Source organism: Pelophylax lessonae (genome assembly GCF_965119305.1).
Source record: "Pelophylax lessonae genome assembly, chromosome: 9".
NCBI lineage: Eukaryota > Metazoa > Chordata > Amphibia > Anura > Ranidae > Pelophylax > Pelophylax lessonae.
The window spans coordinates 60,720,401-60,737,002 of NC_138776.1; the positions used below are offsets into that span (position 1 = coordinate 60,720,401).

The 16,602-nt window shown below is 45.5% G+C and overlaps 1 protein-coding gene across 1 annotated transcript in view; it reads left to right on the forward strand.

Annotated features, from left to right (window-relative positions):
* The window catches only part of SEC23IP (SEC23 interacting protein), a 71,406-nt gene extending 56,988 nt beyond the window's left edge, over window positions 1–14,418 (forward strand). Inside the window, exon 19 of the mRNA XM_082268046.1 lies at window positions 14,229–14,418. The gene's annotated coding sequence lies outside the window, so the exon portion shown is untranslated. The remainder of the gene's footprint in view (window positions 1–14,228) is intronic.
* Window positions 14,419–16,602: the final 2,184 nt, after the last annotated feature.

Below are 16,602 nucleotides of genomic sequence, written 5' to 3' on the forward strand. Positions count from 1 at the left end.
TGCGCACATTCTGCGGACAAGAGTCTTTCTTGCAAACATGAAAATTTTTGTATGCCGACACCAGAACGGACGATTGTTCGCCAGTCAGTACAGAATTCTGCCGACAGACCGCAGATTTGCAAGACTGGGCATGCTCAGAAAAGAAAAAACACAGGGAAAGTTAACCATTACATGACATCACTTCTGCAGTCGGCTGTAGTCGGCGGACAAAATTCTTGGGCAGTCTTTGCACTTTTCAACAGACACCAACATCCCGGGGAGAAAAGACAAACGTTTGTATGCCGACGATCGGTACGTGTGTACGGGGCTTTAAGGTCTCCCAGTCCGGCCAGCGAGCGTGTGCAGGTTATAGCCCCGTGCTAGGCCTCGCCATGACAGAGCCCCAATGGACGGGGGTTGGCCCGCGAGTGAAACACATCGCCAGGAAGCACACGACCAGGTTCGGCCTGAATCGCAGCGTACTCCTTGGCCATCAGCACCCCCACCCCGAGTGGAGAGGTAGTCTGTCCGGATTGGCGCCCACCCCATGTCGTTGGTATGGTGAGTAGTTTCCCCCCATAGCTCTGGCGGACGTGGGCCCCTCCCTGGGAAGGTCGGACGCTCGAGTACCCCTCATTCCCCCTGGCCTCTCGGTATGTACCAGGCTCCCCCAAGGTCTCCCTCCCCACCCTCATGTAGTGGTCCCTACCTCAAGTCAACGACGGGGGTCCTTGGGGGGGGGGGGGGGTTTGGATGCGCCAGTGCTGCTATAGTGGATCTGCTGGGGGGGGGGGGTGTGTGTTAATCCTGCAGGAGACCTGCCCCCCCCCCCCCGATGGCACTAATCGTTTGAGCCCCTTAGTGGGTCCTGGAGACCGCATGGCGTGCCGAGGGGGCTGCCATTTTACTGTAGAATCGTTCAATCTCATTTTGCAGAAGTTCCCATTGAAATGCATGGGCGACCATGTTTTTGTGGTTTCCCCATAGGAATGCATTGGGGGCCCATTTTCTCAGAGTCCGAACACTGGACAGCTGGGATCAGCTAGGCCTTTACTCTAGTGATGACCCAGGTACTTCCTCTTCCTGTTAAGATCGCTTTCTCTGCACAGCTGACCGATCCTGTTCTCCTCCATATCAAATGGTGTTATGTTTATTGGGGTCCCTGTAGGTCTCTCTCTCACCCTGTTTCACCTGCTTCATCTACTTTCCACAGGTGGTTTTTCACCCAGTACGCTACACCACTACCCTACTATCTTGAACTGCATGGGGTTTTCATTCAAGAACACTGCAGGCAATGCATATCTAGTCACCTGGATGGGGCCCAATACCTTTTGATTCCACCTTCTGCAACCTTCATTTATAATTATTAATTTTCTAATTGTGGTCCGGTGGTGATGTCATCCACTGCATGTACATGTTTTTATAATTTTATTATGTATTGTGTCCATGTGTGTTCTTTGTCCACTCACCAGGCATAAGTGCTTTAATAAATTGTTTATACATTTTTTCACTATCACTCAGTTATCACAGTGTATTTTTGGTGTCTATATCTGATCATCTCTCTAGTCCTGTGGATAGTTTTGGAAGCAATCTTGTTTTCATCACATTCACAGACACCTTCTTTTTACTTCTGCTATCTGTAGTGCTAGTGGCTGGGACTTGAAGTACTGCTGGTGTAGCGGTGTGGGTCCGTTTTTTGCAGTTTTCTTAAAGTGAAACTGCACTATTCCAGGGTTCATATGGAGTCCCAGGAACACATTTCACCTACAGATCCCCTCCTCGCGGTTGCGGGAACCTCCGGGTCGAGGCCCGTATCTGCCTTTAAGGCAGTTTTGGAAAACCTGGTGTCCATAAGGGGATTAGGTTTTAAAAAATACCAGTAGTAAAAAGTGCCCTGTGCCCTCCCCTGCCTCTCCTATATCCTCAGATTCTGAGGAAAATATGGCCACCGCAGACACGGGTCACTCTTGGGGTTCTGCGTCATCGCACTCGGATGGCGAGGACGACATATCCTCATCTGCAGCCGCGCGGGAAAGTGCGCTGTTGAAGGCACTTGTAGTGTCAGTGCAGGAAACAAAAAATGGCGGATGATTCTTCAGCGTCAGTGGCGCAGGTGTCATTTGCCACTCGTAAATCCCAGAAGTCGGGCAAGGTTTTCACTTGTCCGGAACTTTTTGAGAAAATTGTCTCAATGTTAGTGGTGTTGAAGCGTTTTAAGCGACGCTATTCATTCGCGGATGTGGTATCCGCAAAATGGACCGTTCCACCGAAGGAACAAATCTACTGTGATACCGGTGGAGGAGTCCCCGGTCTTTACAGATCCTGTGGCTAGACAGATTGAGTCTCTGTCCCGCTACTTACATGTGATAGCGAGCTCAATACTTAAACCGATCTTCATGATCACTCTGGTGTCCCAGACCATAATGGAATGGGCAAAGTTACTAAAAAGTGACCTGGAAACAATAGGTCCAATCCTGGACTGGCAGAGCTAACGGACCAAATGGTCCAAGCCCTACAATTTATATGTGATGCATTGCTAGATGCGGCCCCTCCTTGTAGCCAGAGTATCTGCGGTGGGGGGGGGGGGGGGGGCTGTTAGATGCATGGTGTGGTTAAAAAGCTGGTTTGCGGATTAGGCCTAAAAAAAAAAAAGGGCTCGATCAGAGCTCCCCTTTACGGGGGACCGCTTGTTTGGATCCTGATTGGATGAACTGATCAAGGGTCTTACAGGTGGGAAGAATACTGTTCCTCAATCCTCCAAGGGCAAGTAACCACGTAATAGAGGAGGGTTTTATTTTTCAGCCCACAGGCTTACTTTTCGTGCCGCCGGCATGTAGGTGAAAGGATCTAAGCCATTTAGGTCCTCTGGGGGTTCCAAGAAGACATGGTCGGATAAGCCCAGAGCAGGCCAATCCAGATCTACAGACATATCCCCGTCTACATGAAGGGATGCCCTGAACCCGTAACTGGGGTAGGGGGACATCTTCGCTACTTTCCAGAACCATGGACCTCCTTGATTCAAGACAAATGGGTCCACGAACTGATCCGAGTTACAAGATCAAATTCAGGTCTTGACATTCGGACAGAATCTTTCTGTCCAATCTACGCCTATTGGTTAAGGGATCTACGAGGGGTGGTACCAGATATGCTGTCCCAAGGGGTCATTGTGCCGATTTCCCTCTCAGGAACGCTTTCAGGGGTTCTGTTCACTGTTCCCAGGAAAGAAGGCAAAGTGCGTCCAATCCTGGACCTCAAGGCTCTGAACCGCTTTGTGCGGGTACAGAAGTTTCGAATGGAGTCCATTAGCACGGTAGTGGCGTCCCTACACCAAAGAGACTTTTTGGCCTCCATCGATATCAAGTACGCATATCTGCGCATCCCTAATTACGCTGGACTCCAGCGTTTTCTTCGCTTCGCTTCGCTGTAGGAGAGGAGCATTATCCATTTGTGGCGTTACCCTTTAGTCTCGCCTCCGTTCCCAGGGTCTTCACCAAAGTGTTGGCTCCAGTATTGGCATTACTGCGACAATGGGTAATTGTTAATTGCGGTACTGGGCTACCTGGGCGATCTCCTCTGAAGAGCAACTCTCATTCAGTCCTGTTGGGTGACTTAACAATCGCTGTATGTACTCTGCAAGAGTTCGGTTGGAACATCAATTTAAAAAAATCTGCTCTGGTACCATCTTCAAACTGGATTGTTTGGTCCTGACTCTGAACTCAGCTTCGGCGAGGGTGTTTCTCCCCCTGGAAAAGCTGCAAATTTGCAGAGGGCGATTTGTTTGCTGTTATCCAGCAAGCTGTCCTCAATGCGGACTTGCATGCGAGCCCTAGGCCTGATGGCGTCGACCTTCGAGGCGATTCCAATTGCTCAGTTCCACACGAAGCCTTTACAAAGGGAAATTCTTCTCAAGTGGAACAAAGATCCAAAATCCTTGGACACTATGATTCGGTTGAGTCACAGCACAAAGAGTGCTCTTCTGTGGTGGCTTCACTGGTTGGTCCTAGGCCAGGGCAAGTCCTTCCTCCAATTGTATTGGACCGTGGTAACCACGGATGCTAGCCTGTCCGGCTGGGGAGGAGTGCTTGGGAAGCTGTTTGTCCAGGGGTCCTAGACCATGGAGCAGTCCAGACTACTTATCAGTATTCTGGAACTCAGAGCGATAAAGTTTTGCCTGAGTCATTGGACAAATCGTCTGCAGGGTTGTCCAGTTCAGATTTAGTCGGACAATGCCACAGCCTTGGCTTGCTTCAATCATCAAGGGGGCACCAAGAGTGTCTTGGAGGCCCGGGAGGTGGCCGAGATCCTGAAATGGACAGAAAATTCTGTTCCAGCCCTTTCCGCCGTGCATATTCTAGGGAAGTAGAACTGGCAGGCGGATTACATGAGTCGTCAGTTGTTGGATCAGGGAGAATGGTCCCTGAACCCGGAGGTTTCACCTGCTGTGTGTCCAGTGGGGGACACCCAACGTCGGCCTGTTAGCCTCTTGGCTCAACAAGAAGGTACAGAGGTTTGTGGCCAGGTCTCGGGATCCTTTGACCGATTCCACAGATGCATTGGTGGCTCCTTGGGGTCAGTATCGGGTGATCTATGCGTTCCCTCCGCTGAAACTCCTGCCAAGGCTTCTGCGCAGAATAGAGGTGGAAAGGATTCTGGTGGCCCCGGGATTGGTACGCAGATTTGGTAAGGTTGGTCGCTGGTGCTCCTTGGAAACTTCCTCTCTGGGAAGATCTGCTGTCTCAAGGCCTGATCTTCCATCCTGCTTTACATTCCCTGGCTTTAACGGCGTGGCTGTTGAAAGCCAGGTGTTGATGGACAGGGGTCTTTCTGACTCGTACACTGTTGAAGGCTAGAAAATCTACCTCCAGGAAGATTGATCATCTTACGTGGAAATCGTACTTCTCATGGTGTGAATCGTTTGAAGGTGCATCCTTGCCTTTTTATGGTGGCTAGGATTTTGACCTTTCTCCAAAGAGGGGTTGAACAGCGGTTGGCCTTGGGTACTATAAAAGGCCAAGTGTCGGCTTTTGCTGTGTTTTTTTTCCAACGCCCTTTTGCTTAGCATGCTTTGATTTGCACTTTTATTCAAGGGGTTTGCCATATGGCTCCTCTGAGACGATCCCTGTTACCTCCGTGGGATCTAACTTGGTATTATCTGTTCTTCAAAAACCTCCCTTTGAGAACATTAGGGAGATTCCTCTGCTTACACTGTCACAGAAGGTAGCCTTTTTGTTGGCTATTACCTCTGCTCGCAGAGTATCTGAAATTGCGGCGCTATCCTGCCATTTACCTTATCTGGTGGTCCACAGAGATAAGATGGTACTTCGACATAATCAGTTGTTTCGTCCTAAGGTGGTTTCTGGATTTTATTTGAAGACATCGTGCTGCCTTCACTCTGTCCTAAGCCCAAGCATCCCAAGGAAATTGCCTTGCATTCTTTGAATGTGGTTCGGGCAATTAGGGTTTACCCTGCGGCTACTGAATCTTTCAGGAAATGAGACTCTTTTTGTTCTCCGGGAAGGACCTTGAAAGGGATTGGCTGCGTCTGCCGCGGCCATATCCAGATGGATCAGGCAGACGGTGATACAGGCTTATTCACTGAAGGGTCAGGTTCCACCTTTCCCTGTGAAGGCGCATTCTACTAGGACGCTGAGTGCCTCTTGGGCTTTTCGCCATTAGGCGTCAGTAATGCAAGTTTGCAAGGCAGCAACTTGGTCGTCTGTGCACACGTTCACAAAATTCTACAAAGTAGCTATGTTGGCATCTTCGGATGATTCTTTTGGCCGCAAGGTTTTGCAGGCTGCTGCTTAAAAGAGAAAATATTCTCTTTAAGGGAGTATGTTTTCTAGGTGAGCTCCAGTTGTTCCTGGTTGAGCTCCATGTTACCTGGTTGCCAAAGTTTAGCCTTTGGGGAATTGTGTGCTTTTCTGCGTCCCCCCCCCCCCACCCCTCATCCAAATACTGCTTTGGGACATTCCAATGGTCAAGAAGAATATGGAGCGGCGTCTGTCAATGAACTATAGAGAAAAATGGATTTTTGACTTGCCGTAAAATCCTCTTCTCTAAAGTGCATTGAGAGATGCAGCACCCACCGGTCTATTTCTGAGTGGTATAGGTTTTTTTTTTTAACACAGCTTGCAACAAAACTGAATCCTATAGCAGAGTGAGTGGGTGTATACCTGCAGGGACTGTCCCATAGGCGTGGTAAAGATTTTTTTTTTTCTGCCTAGTGTCCTACTCTTGTAGGGGGCAGCATAACCCAATGGTCAAGAAGAAGATGGAGATGCGTCTGTCAATGAACTTCAGAGAAAAGGATTTTACGGTAAGTCAAAAATCCCAGTTTTTCCAGCTATAAACCCAAAAAAGACAGACGATTTTGAAAAACATTTTAATTTTCTGCTATAAAACAGTGGTCCTCAACTCCGGTCCTCTGGCCCCACTAACAGGCCAGGTTTGCAAGATAACTAAATTACATCACAGGTGATCTCATTTGCTGCTCAGTGATTGCAGTATTCTAGTCTGCATCTCCCCAAGGTAATACTTAAAATCTGGCCTGTTAGTGGGCCCCGAGGACCGGAGTTGAGGACCACTGCTATAAAACATGACCAATTTAACCACTTGCCGCCCGCCCGCCGTCAATTGACGGCGGGACGGTGCGGCCATTGTTCTGGGAAGACGTCATATGACGTGATCCCAGAAAAGCAGGGCAGGCGCGCGATCGTGTGCGCGCCGCCCTGCCGGTGTCGGGGTGTCCCCGGGACACCCCCCGTCACCGGCAGGGGGGAAACAGCCAATGGGCATGGCTGTTTCCCACGTGATCAGCTGTGTTCCAATGACACAGCCGATCACAATACAGGAGTCTGGAAGATGACCGCGCATGCGCGATCGGGAGCGCAGCGCGGTCATGTCGGTGGCGCTGTGTTTCCTAGGAACACAGCTGTCACTGGCACTAGTAAACAGTCACTGACAGTGACTGTTTACTATGTGATCGGCTGTGAATCCATTCACAGCCGATCACAAAATGTAAACAAAGAGCAGTAACTCACTGTTACTAGCTCTTCTCCCCTCACACAGTTTCCAGTGTGAGGAGAGCAGAGCTAGAAATGGTGAGTTACTGCTCTGTACACATGTCCCAATGTAAAATCACAAAAATAAATGTCCCCACACAGTCCTCAGCCCCCCCCCCCCCCCCAATTGCACCTGTCACCCAACAGTCACCTCATCAGTGCCCAGAAATTGACACCCATAACGCTACGTTCACATGTGAGTGTAGCGATCGCGGGCAGAATCCCCGCGGTTCTGCCCGCGATCCGGAAATCATTGCAAATTGTGGGACGCCTGGGCGTTGCCCGTGATATGCAATAGCACCCCAAACGCTGTGTGATGCCACGATTTCCACCTGCCGAATCGCGGTAACATCGCGCGCAAACATCGCATGACGCCCAAAAAAGGTACAAGAGCTTCTTTGGGGCGTCATGCGTTGTTTGCGTGATGTTACCTCGATTCGGCAGGCGGAAATCGCAGCAACATCGCACAGCGTTTGGGGTGCTATTGCAAATCACGGGCAACGCACAGGCGTCTCGCGATTTGCAATGATTTCTGGATCGCGGGCAGAATCGCAGTGATGCTGCCCGCGATCGCTACGCTCACATGTGGACATAGCCTAAAGTTCACTGGTCACCAGAGACTGCCATCAGTACCGCCGTGCACTATCGCCCGTCACCTGTCACCCATCAGTGACCATCATCTGTCACCCCATCAGTCACCGTCACCTGTCACCCCATCAGTCATCGTCATCTGTCACCCTATCAATCATCGTCACTTGTCACCCCATCAATCATTGTCACCACGTCAGTGATCGTCACTTGTCACCCCGTCAATCATCGTCACTTGTCACCCCGTCAATCATCGTCACTTGTCACCTCATCAATCATCGTCCCTTGTCACCTCGTCAATCATCGTCACTTGTCACCCCATCAGTCATCGTCACCTGTTTGCCATATACATGCAACCACTTACCGACCGCCTAACGACTATATGCGTCGGCCATTAAAAGCTAAATACTGGGGTTATGGCAGCAGATAGCTGCCATAACCCCGGTATTTTTTTTTTTAAACGGCGGGCGGTCGGCTTTCAGATAAGGGTGGTCCCAGTGGCGGATTCACCGCGGAATTACCCTTACGGTGCAGGAAGAGGTGCCCCCCTCCCGCCGCGTCCCAGACGTTTTCCCAGCTTACCGGACCCGCCGGCAGCGGGGAAAACTATCCGATCCCGGATCCTCAGAGACAGGAAGTCAAGTGAGGGCAAGATGGCCCTCACTCGACTCTATGATCTCGGAGGACTGGAGCTACGTCAAGTCGTTGCCTAGCAACCGGTTTAAAGGGCCGCTTTTTTTTTTTTTTCCTTTTTCAACAATTTTTTTTTTTTTAAGTGTAGGTGTGAGGTCTTTTTGACCCCAGATCTCACAATAAAGAGGACCTGTCATGCCTATTTCTATTACAAGGGATGTTTACATTACTTCTAATAGGAATAAAAATGATCAAAACATTTTTTTTTTTTTTTTTTAAATGTGTAAAAATAAAAAAATAATAAAATAAATAGGAAAAAAAAAAAATTAAAGCGCCCTGTCCCCCGTTAGCTCGCCCACATATGTAAACTGTGTTCAAACCATACATGTGAGGTATCTCCGCGATCGTTAGAGCGAGAGCAATAATTTGAGCCCTAGACCTCCTCTGTAACTCTAAGCTGGTAACCTGCAGAAATTTTTAAAATGTTGCCTATGGGGATTTTTAAGTACCAATGTTTGGCGCCATTCTGTGAGCATGTGCAATTTTGAAGCATGACATGTTGGGTATCTAATTACTCGGCGTAACATTATCTTTCACATTATGGAAAAAAATTGGGCTAAATTTACTGTTTTCTTATTTTTTAGTTCAAAAAAGTGAATTTTTTTCAAAAAAATTGCATTTGGAAGAGTGCTGCGCAAATATGGTGTGATAAAAAATATTGCAACGATCTCCATTTTATTCTCTAGGGTCTCTGCTAAAATAAAATATATAATGTTTGGGGGTTCTAAGTAGTTTTCTAGCAAAAAAAAAATGATTTTAGCTTGTAAACACCAAGTGTCAAAAATAGGCTCAGTCTTAAAGTGGATAAATGGACAACTTTGTGAAAAGTGCTACTTGGATGTTAGGCCTCTGTATGTGGCTAGGCTGTGTAAAAGTGTTACACATGTGGTATCGCCATACTCAGGAGGAATAGCAGAATGTATTTTGGGGTGCAATTTTTGCTATGTACATGCTATGTGTTAGAAATATTGCATAAATGGACAGCTTTGTGTAAAAAAAAAAAAAAAAAATGCATTTTCATTTTCTTTCCACATTTTCCAAAAACTTGTGGAAAAAAATGACATATTCAAAAGACTCATTATGCCTCAACAATTATACGTTGGGCTGTTTGCTTTCCAAAATGGGGTCATTTTATGGGGGTTTCCATTGTCCTGGTGCTCCAGGGCCTTCAAAAGTGCGATAGGTTGTCAGGAAATTATATGTGTAATTTGTGCTCCTAGAATGCTGGACGGTGCTACTTGGATGTTAAGCCTCTGTATGTGGCCAGGCTGTGAAAAAGTCTCACACATGTGGTATCGCCATACTCAGGAGGAGTAGTAGAATGTGTTTTGGGGTGTAGTTGCAAGTATACATATGCTGTGTGAGAGAAATAACCTGTTAATACGTCAATTTGTAAAAAAAAAAAAAAAAAAAATCTTCATTTTGCAAAGAGTTGTGGGAAAAAATTACAACTTCAAAAAACTCACCATGCCCCTTATTAAATACCTTGGAATGTCTACTTTCCAAAAAGGGGTCATTTGGGGGGTATTTGTACTTTCCTGACTTTTTAGTGTCTCAAGAAATGAGATAGGCCTTCAGTACATCAGGTGTGGTCAAGTGTGATCAATTTTCAATGATTAGCACCATAACTTGTGGACTCTATAACTTTCACAAAGACCAAATAATATATACTTATTTGGGTTATTTTTACCAAAGATAAGTAGCAGTATAAATTTTGGCCAAAATTTGTGAAGAAAAATTACTCATTTGCTAAATTTTATGACAGAAACAAAGAAAAATGCGTTTTTTCACAATATTTTCAGTCTTTTTTTATTTATAGCACAAAAAATAAAAAACCCAGTAGTGATTAAATACCCTCAAAAGAAAGCTCTATTTGTGTGAAGAAAAGGACGCATATTTTTTATGGGTAGAGTGTTGCATGACTGAGTAATTGTCATTCAAAGTGTGAGAGCGCTGAAAGCTGAAAATCAGTCTGGGCAGGAAGGGGTTGTGAAAGTGCACTGTAGGCAAGTGGTTAAAAAAAATGTAAATCTAATTTCTTTATCAATTTAGGGCAATATGTACTCTGCTACGTGTTTTTGGGGTAAAACCAAATCCCAATAAGCCTAAAGTTATTGGTTTGTGCAAAAGTATAAGCGTCAACTTACTATGGAAAATATTTATGGATTTTTTTTGTTTTTTTATTAATTTTACTTGGAATGGTAGCAATCAGCGAATTTTAGCAGGACTGCGACATTGTGGCGGACAAATCTGACACTAAAGCCCCGTGCACACGTACCGAATGTCGGCCGAACGATCGCTCCGTCTTTTGTCCGGTGCTGTCCTGTCGGCTGAAAAGTGCTAAAGACTGCACACGAATTTTGTCGGCCAACAACAGCCGACTGCAGAAGTGATGTCATGTGATGGTTAACTTTCCGTGTGGTTTTTTTCTTTTCTGAGCATGCCCAGTCCTGCTAATCTGCTGTTTTTCGGCCAAATTCTGTACTGACTGGCGAACAATCGGCCGTTCTGGTGACGGCCAACAAATATTTTAAAGTCTGCACGACAGATTCTGTTCGGCCGAAAATGCGCTGTCGGAAGCATCATACTAACAAGCCTACAATTGGCCGATCGGCGGCCGAATATTTACGGCCGACAATCGGTACGTGTGTACAGGCCTTAAGTGACACTTTATGGGGACCACTGACACCAATACAATGAGTGGGGGGGAGCTGCTTTGACTGGAGGAAGACGCTGATCCATGCTTAGCAGAAACACAAGATCTCCATCTTCCCCTCTCACAGAACGGCAGTCTACCTTGTTTACATAGGCAGACCGCCGTTCTGGCTCTCTCCTAAGAACGATCGTCGGGTGCCGGCGAACTTCGGGGCCACCGGACTCGCTTATTGGCTCTCCCCCTGTGTCAAATCAGGTACAGGTTTGTGATTTCGCACCGAAAGCCCGCCCTGCCGCAGTAGAAAAATTACCTTTCCTTTTTAAACTGCAGCTGTTGTAATTTTTCTATTAATTTAATGCACTACAATAACCTGGAGATGTTCTGTATGTAATTGGTGTACAGAACACCCCAATAATTGTCATTTCCTGCTTCTGTGAAGATAAATGCACTAACCTACAGTTCAGGTTTTTAGCCCTCTGCAGCAAAAAAATCATTTTTGGGGGGGATGCTCCTTAAGGGTTAATCACTTCTAAAGGTACACAGACTATGCTACTTTTTACAACAGAACCCTGAAAGTGCATCAGCTGCTTGTAATGAATTAGTCACTCCCATTCACAATCAGTCCTACACAAGACCTGATCTAACAAAGCTATTCCTTCAGAGCAGAAACAGGTAGGAATCTGCAACAAAGTTTTTTTGTTAAAATCCTTTCAATGTACATTGATACCAAAAATGTAATATTTTGCAATCATTAGATATGGTGGCTGCATTTCTTTTTTTTATTTGATTTTTCCCTCTGTTTTCACCTTTTAACCACTTAAGCCCCAGCCCTATTTCGGACACTTTTTGTTTACAAGTTAAAAGCAGTATTTTTTCCTAGAAAACTACTTAGAACCCCCAAATATTATGTATATTTTTTTTAGCAAAGACTCTGGAGAATAAAATGTCGGTCATTGCAAAACTTTTTGTCAAGCGGTATTTGCGCAGCGGTCTTTAAAACGCCATTTTTTTGGAAAAAAATTGAGAAATCACATTTCACTGCATTTAAAAAATACTAAACAGTAAAGTTAGCCCATTTTTTTGTATATTGTGAAAGATGATGTCACGCCGAGTAAATAGATACCCAACATGTTACGGTTTAAAATTGCGCCCCCCCGTGGGATGGCGACAAACTACGGTCAATAGAGATCTCAATCTGCGACGCTTTAAATTTATTTAACGGTTACCAGTTTAGAGGTAGAGTGTAGCTCTTTTTTTTTAAATTATTGCGCATGCTCTGGCGATCGCGGCGATACCTCACATGTGGGGTTTGAACAGCGATTTAATTTGCGGCTCGACTTGCGTATACGTTTTTTCTTTTGTGCGCGAGCTAACGGTGACGGGGGCGGCAAAATTATTTTTTTTTTTTTTAACTTTATTACAGGTTTTAAAAAAAAAAATAAAAATCTGATCACTTTTATTGCTGTCACAAGCAATGTAATCATCCCTTGTGACAGCAATATGTGTGACAGGTACACTTTATGGAGGGATCGAGGGTCTAAAAGACCCTAGACCCCTCCACTACACTTCCCTGTATGCAAAACGCCGAAAACAGCATTTTTGCATACAGCCGTTTTTTAAATTTGCCGCCTTTTGCAGCACAGTAACCCGGAAGTGACGTCATGGACGCCGCCTCCGGGTTACGTCATCGGAGCCCCGATCGATGCCGTTTCCGGCATTCATCGGGACTCCATCCAGCCGGCAGACGTGCCGGCTGGGTGCTCGGGGCTCCCGGTGGGACGTCTCCCCCCCTCCCGCCCCCCCGGGTAACGATCGAGCGGCTCCCGAGCCGCATCGGTCGTTACCGACGGAAAGCCGACCGTCTGCTTCAAACCACGGTACCGGGATGATGCCTCTAACTAGAGGCATCATCCCGGTATAAACCCACAAAGTGTACCGACGTATCGGTATCGGTACGTTGATATGCGGTAAGTGGTTAAATTGGCCAGAACCCACAGCACCGGTATTTGTGAGACACCACTCTGGATGAAGGAGTACAAGGGGGACAGCAGACAGCAGCCTTTTCAGTCTGGGGGAGGGAAGTATTAAATGTGTTAGAAAATTTGATTACACAAACAAATTGAAGCCAACCCCCAGCTCATAGTTTACAATTGGTTACAGCAAACAGCCCCTTTTCTTTTTAGGATAACGTTTTTTTAATGAATAAATAAAAGCTAATCATTTAAGCACCCCTGCCAAGCGTGCAAAGGTTCGTATTAGGGATCGACCGATTATCAGTAAAGCCGATATATTGAGGGCCAATCTGCACTTTCCCCGATATATCGAAATCGGCCACCAAGGTGACCGATATTGTCGCTATTTCGGGAAAGTGCTTGTGCCGGAGTGATGCCTGCAGCTAGAGGCATCACCCTGGTACTGGCATCCATAGCCGACGGTCGGCTGTCTTGTAATGACCAACGATGCGGCTGAGAAGCCGCTCGGCTGTCATTACAAGGAGAGGGAGGGGAAGTCCCGCCGCCTTCCGCGGGTCTCCCGTCCCACCGGGAGACCCGGACAACCAGCCTGCACGGCCGCCGAAGACCCAATCAAAGCAGTATTCGGCACTGATCGGGTCTCAGTGCAAAAACCCAGGAGTGATGTCATGACATCACTTCTGGGTACTGGTGCCAAATGCAGAAAATGACAAGCATTCAAAACAGCCAAACTTGGCGTTTTGAATGCTTTTAAGTGCAGAGGAGAGGTTTGGGTTCTTTTAGACCCCCAGATCCCTCCACAAGAGTACCTGCCAAAGAAAAAAAAAATGTTTTTAACTGTACGAACATATCGGCCGATACTTATATGCATTGACCAAAATATCGGTATCGGCAACGAAAAAGTGATATCGGTCGATCACTAGTTCGTATCATCCATGTAAACAGATACATTCTGCAACAACAGATTTACTGGCCAGATCACCAGATTAGAATAGAAGAAAAGCCTTTAAAAAAATAAACCCACAGCCATTACATCGAAGAATTGGTAAACTCCAATATAATGTTTGTTTTTGGGTTTAATACCGCTTTAAAAACTAAATGAACTGAATATGTCAATTGCTAAGTGTTGCTTCATGGAAGCGTGTACAATTAGCTAAATGTTATGTTGCTGTTTTTTTAATTGGTGGGTTTCTGGGTTTTTTATTGTATGTATATTTTTTATTCTTTTTGAGAATCTGTTCTTTGGCTTCTAATTATTGAGTCACTTTGTTGCAGGTTTCGGTTGCTGATCATGCTGAAATTCTGAGCTTGAAGAAGACGTGTTTTCCTGGTTCTTTGTGGAAAGGAGGCGGCCATTTATGAATGAACTGTGATCATAGTTTTATCCTATAACAAAATTCTATTATTGTGAAAAAGAGCCCAATCTTGTACAGTGCATAGAAGAAATTATTTTACTTGAAATAAAGGCTCGATCTCTTACAGTCTGGAGAGTTCAATTCTCTGTGCTACATTGTGTATGCTGCTGGTTTTATCGGGTCAGGACACTGCGGTCCTATCGTAACTTCATAATTGGTGTTCAGTTTACAGTCAGCTGTGTGTTATGAAATATTTTTTGCTTTACTCAGCCACCAGATTCTTCCAATTATTTTATAGCAGAAGTAAGAGACCAAATAAGAAGAACAGAATGTCCATGCCATGTCTGTTTTAGTGATTGCTGGTCTGAAGTGTGTGCCAAAATTCCAGTAATCCAGAGAAACTGGTGCAGGCGGTCCCCGGGTTACAAACAAGATAGGGTCTGTAGGTTTGTTCTTAAAGCGGAGTTCCAGCCTGAAAAAATCTTTTAGATAAAAATACTCCCAGGACAGTCAGGGCTAGTGCATTTCAGCAACGATAGCTTCTGAACTGTCCCCGGTTTCACTTGCCTTCTAGAAGAAATACTTACCTTGAAAATGTCTTGTCTTTTTTTTCCCCTTTTGTTTATTGGCCATGTTACTTGTCTAACAATATTCTGTATTGTATTATATGGTCATTGTAAACCTGTTGTTATTTACCTGTTTGCGTTTACCAAGAAATTTAATAAATTGTTTTGAAAGAAAATGTCTTGTCCAGTGCTGCCATCTCAGGTGTGGGCAGCTGAAGCCGGAGCGTCCTCTTCGGTGACGTCGGAGTCCCAGAATGCCCTGCTCATCACTTCCGGGGCAGGTGCGTCATCCCTGCACTGCTTCTGGGCATGCCCAGAGGCTGTTTAGCAGGAAATTACGTGCCTGCCTCGGAAGTGACGAGGGACACCGGTGCAGGCGCATTGACTCCTGGGATCGATGACGCTCCTCTCCCAGGAGTCAATGCAAGCAGGAAGTGACGGCGGAAGCTGTGTCGGCAGAGGGAGGAAGAGGAAGGAAGGTAAGTACATTTAATTTAAAAACAAGATAAGTGAATCAAAAAAACATTTTTTAATTATCCAATTCTTTTTCAGGTAATTTAGAGGAAGCGGATGGGGAAAAGTTATTTTTGAGGGTTGAACTCCGCTTTAAGTCGAATTTGTAAGTCGGAAAAGGTACATTTTTTAAGTTTTTAGCTCCAGCCAAAAGAATAGTTTTTAAGTTTTTTTTTTTTTTTTTTTTTTGCATAGGGAAGGGTTAACACCCCTGTACCATTTTGTTTTGCTGTCTCTACCCCTGTTCAGAAGATTTCACCTCACTTTCTGTCCTGATGACAACTGGATTTTGAAAATTTTGGGTTGTTGTGGAAGCAAGGATTGGTAACTTCAGTGGAGACACCTTTTTCCCATGAGAACTCTTACAGGAGTAAATTTGCCTTCCTAGGGCTAGAAAGGCTAGGGCTCCTCACTTTCTGTTATCTCCCTCAGTTTGTAAGTAGGAGTCGTTTGTAAGTCGAAGGTTTGTAACCCAGGGACCGCCTGTACATAAAAAAAAAAAAAAAATTAAACAAAGATTTAGCTATTGCCTACAGTCGCTTGTCCAGGTTTCAAAGCAAGGAATCTGATTGCAATGGTTTACAGATCTGGTTTAGCTCTGATGTTTCCCACACTGGTTCTCCTGTACCAGCACCAGGTCCTGCCCTCTATACGCAGTCCAGGTGACCTTATCAGTGCTATTCACTAAGGCTGGCCATACATGTTCTATTACCTTGTACAATTTTCATTTAGATTTCCCAAAAACCAAATATGAGGTCAAACCTAAACAACTTTCAATTGTATCCAATTAGACAGACCTTTACACTACATAGTTTAGGGCAAATCTAAAGGAAAATTGTACAATACAATTGAACATGTACGGCCAGCCTAAGACCTTGTACAAACCAACAGCTGTATGTGAAATAGTAAGAACTACAGCAAGCCTTCTATCAAGTATTTTCGAAGCTTTGTTGAAAACCTAAAAGCAAATATGCTAGTTCCAGTATGGGATTGTTATAAACAGTACTTATGGGAGTGCAGAATCGCTGTAAGTAGAGATCCTCCAAAATGTCGACGACCGGAACATATCGGGCGAAGAAGGTTATATTGGCTTTTTGCCTATAAGAAAAAAAGGTGCCCAAAACTGTCTTTTTGGTGTGTGTGTGTGTGTGTGTGTGTGTATGTATGTATGTATGTATGTATGTATGTATGTATGTATGTATGTATGTATGTATG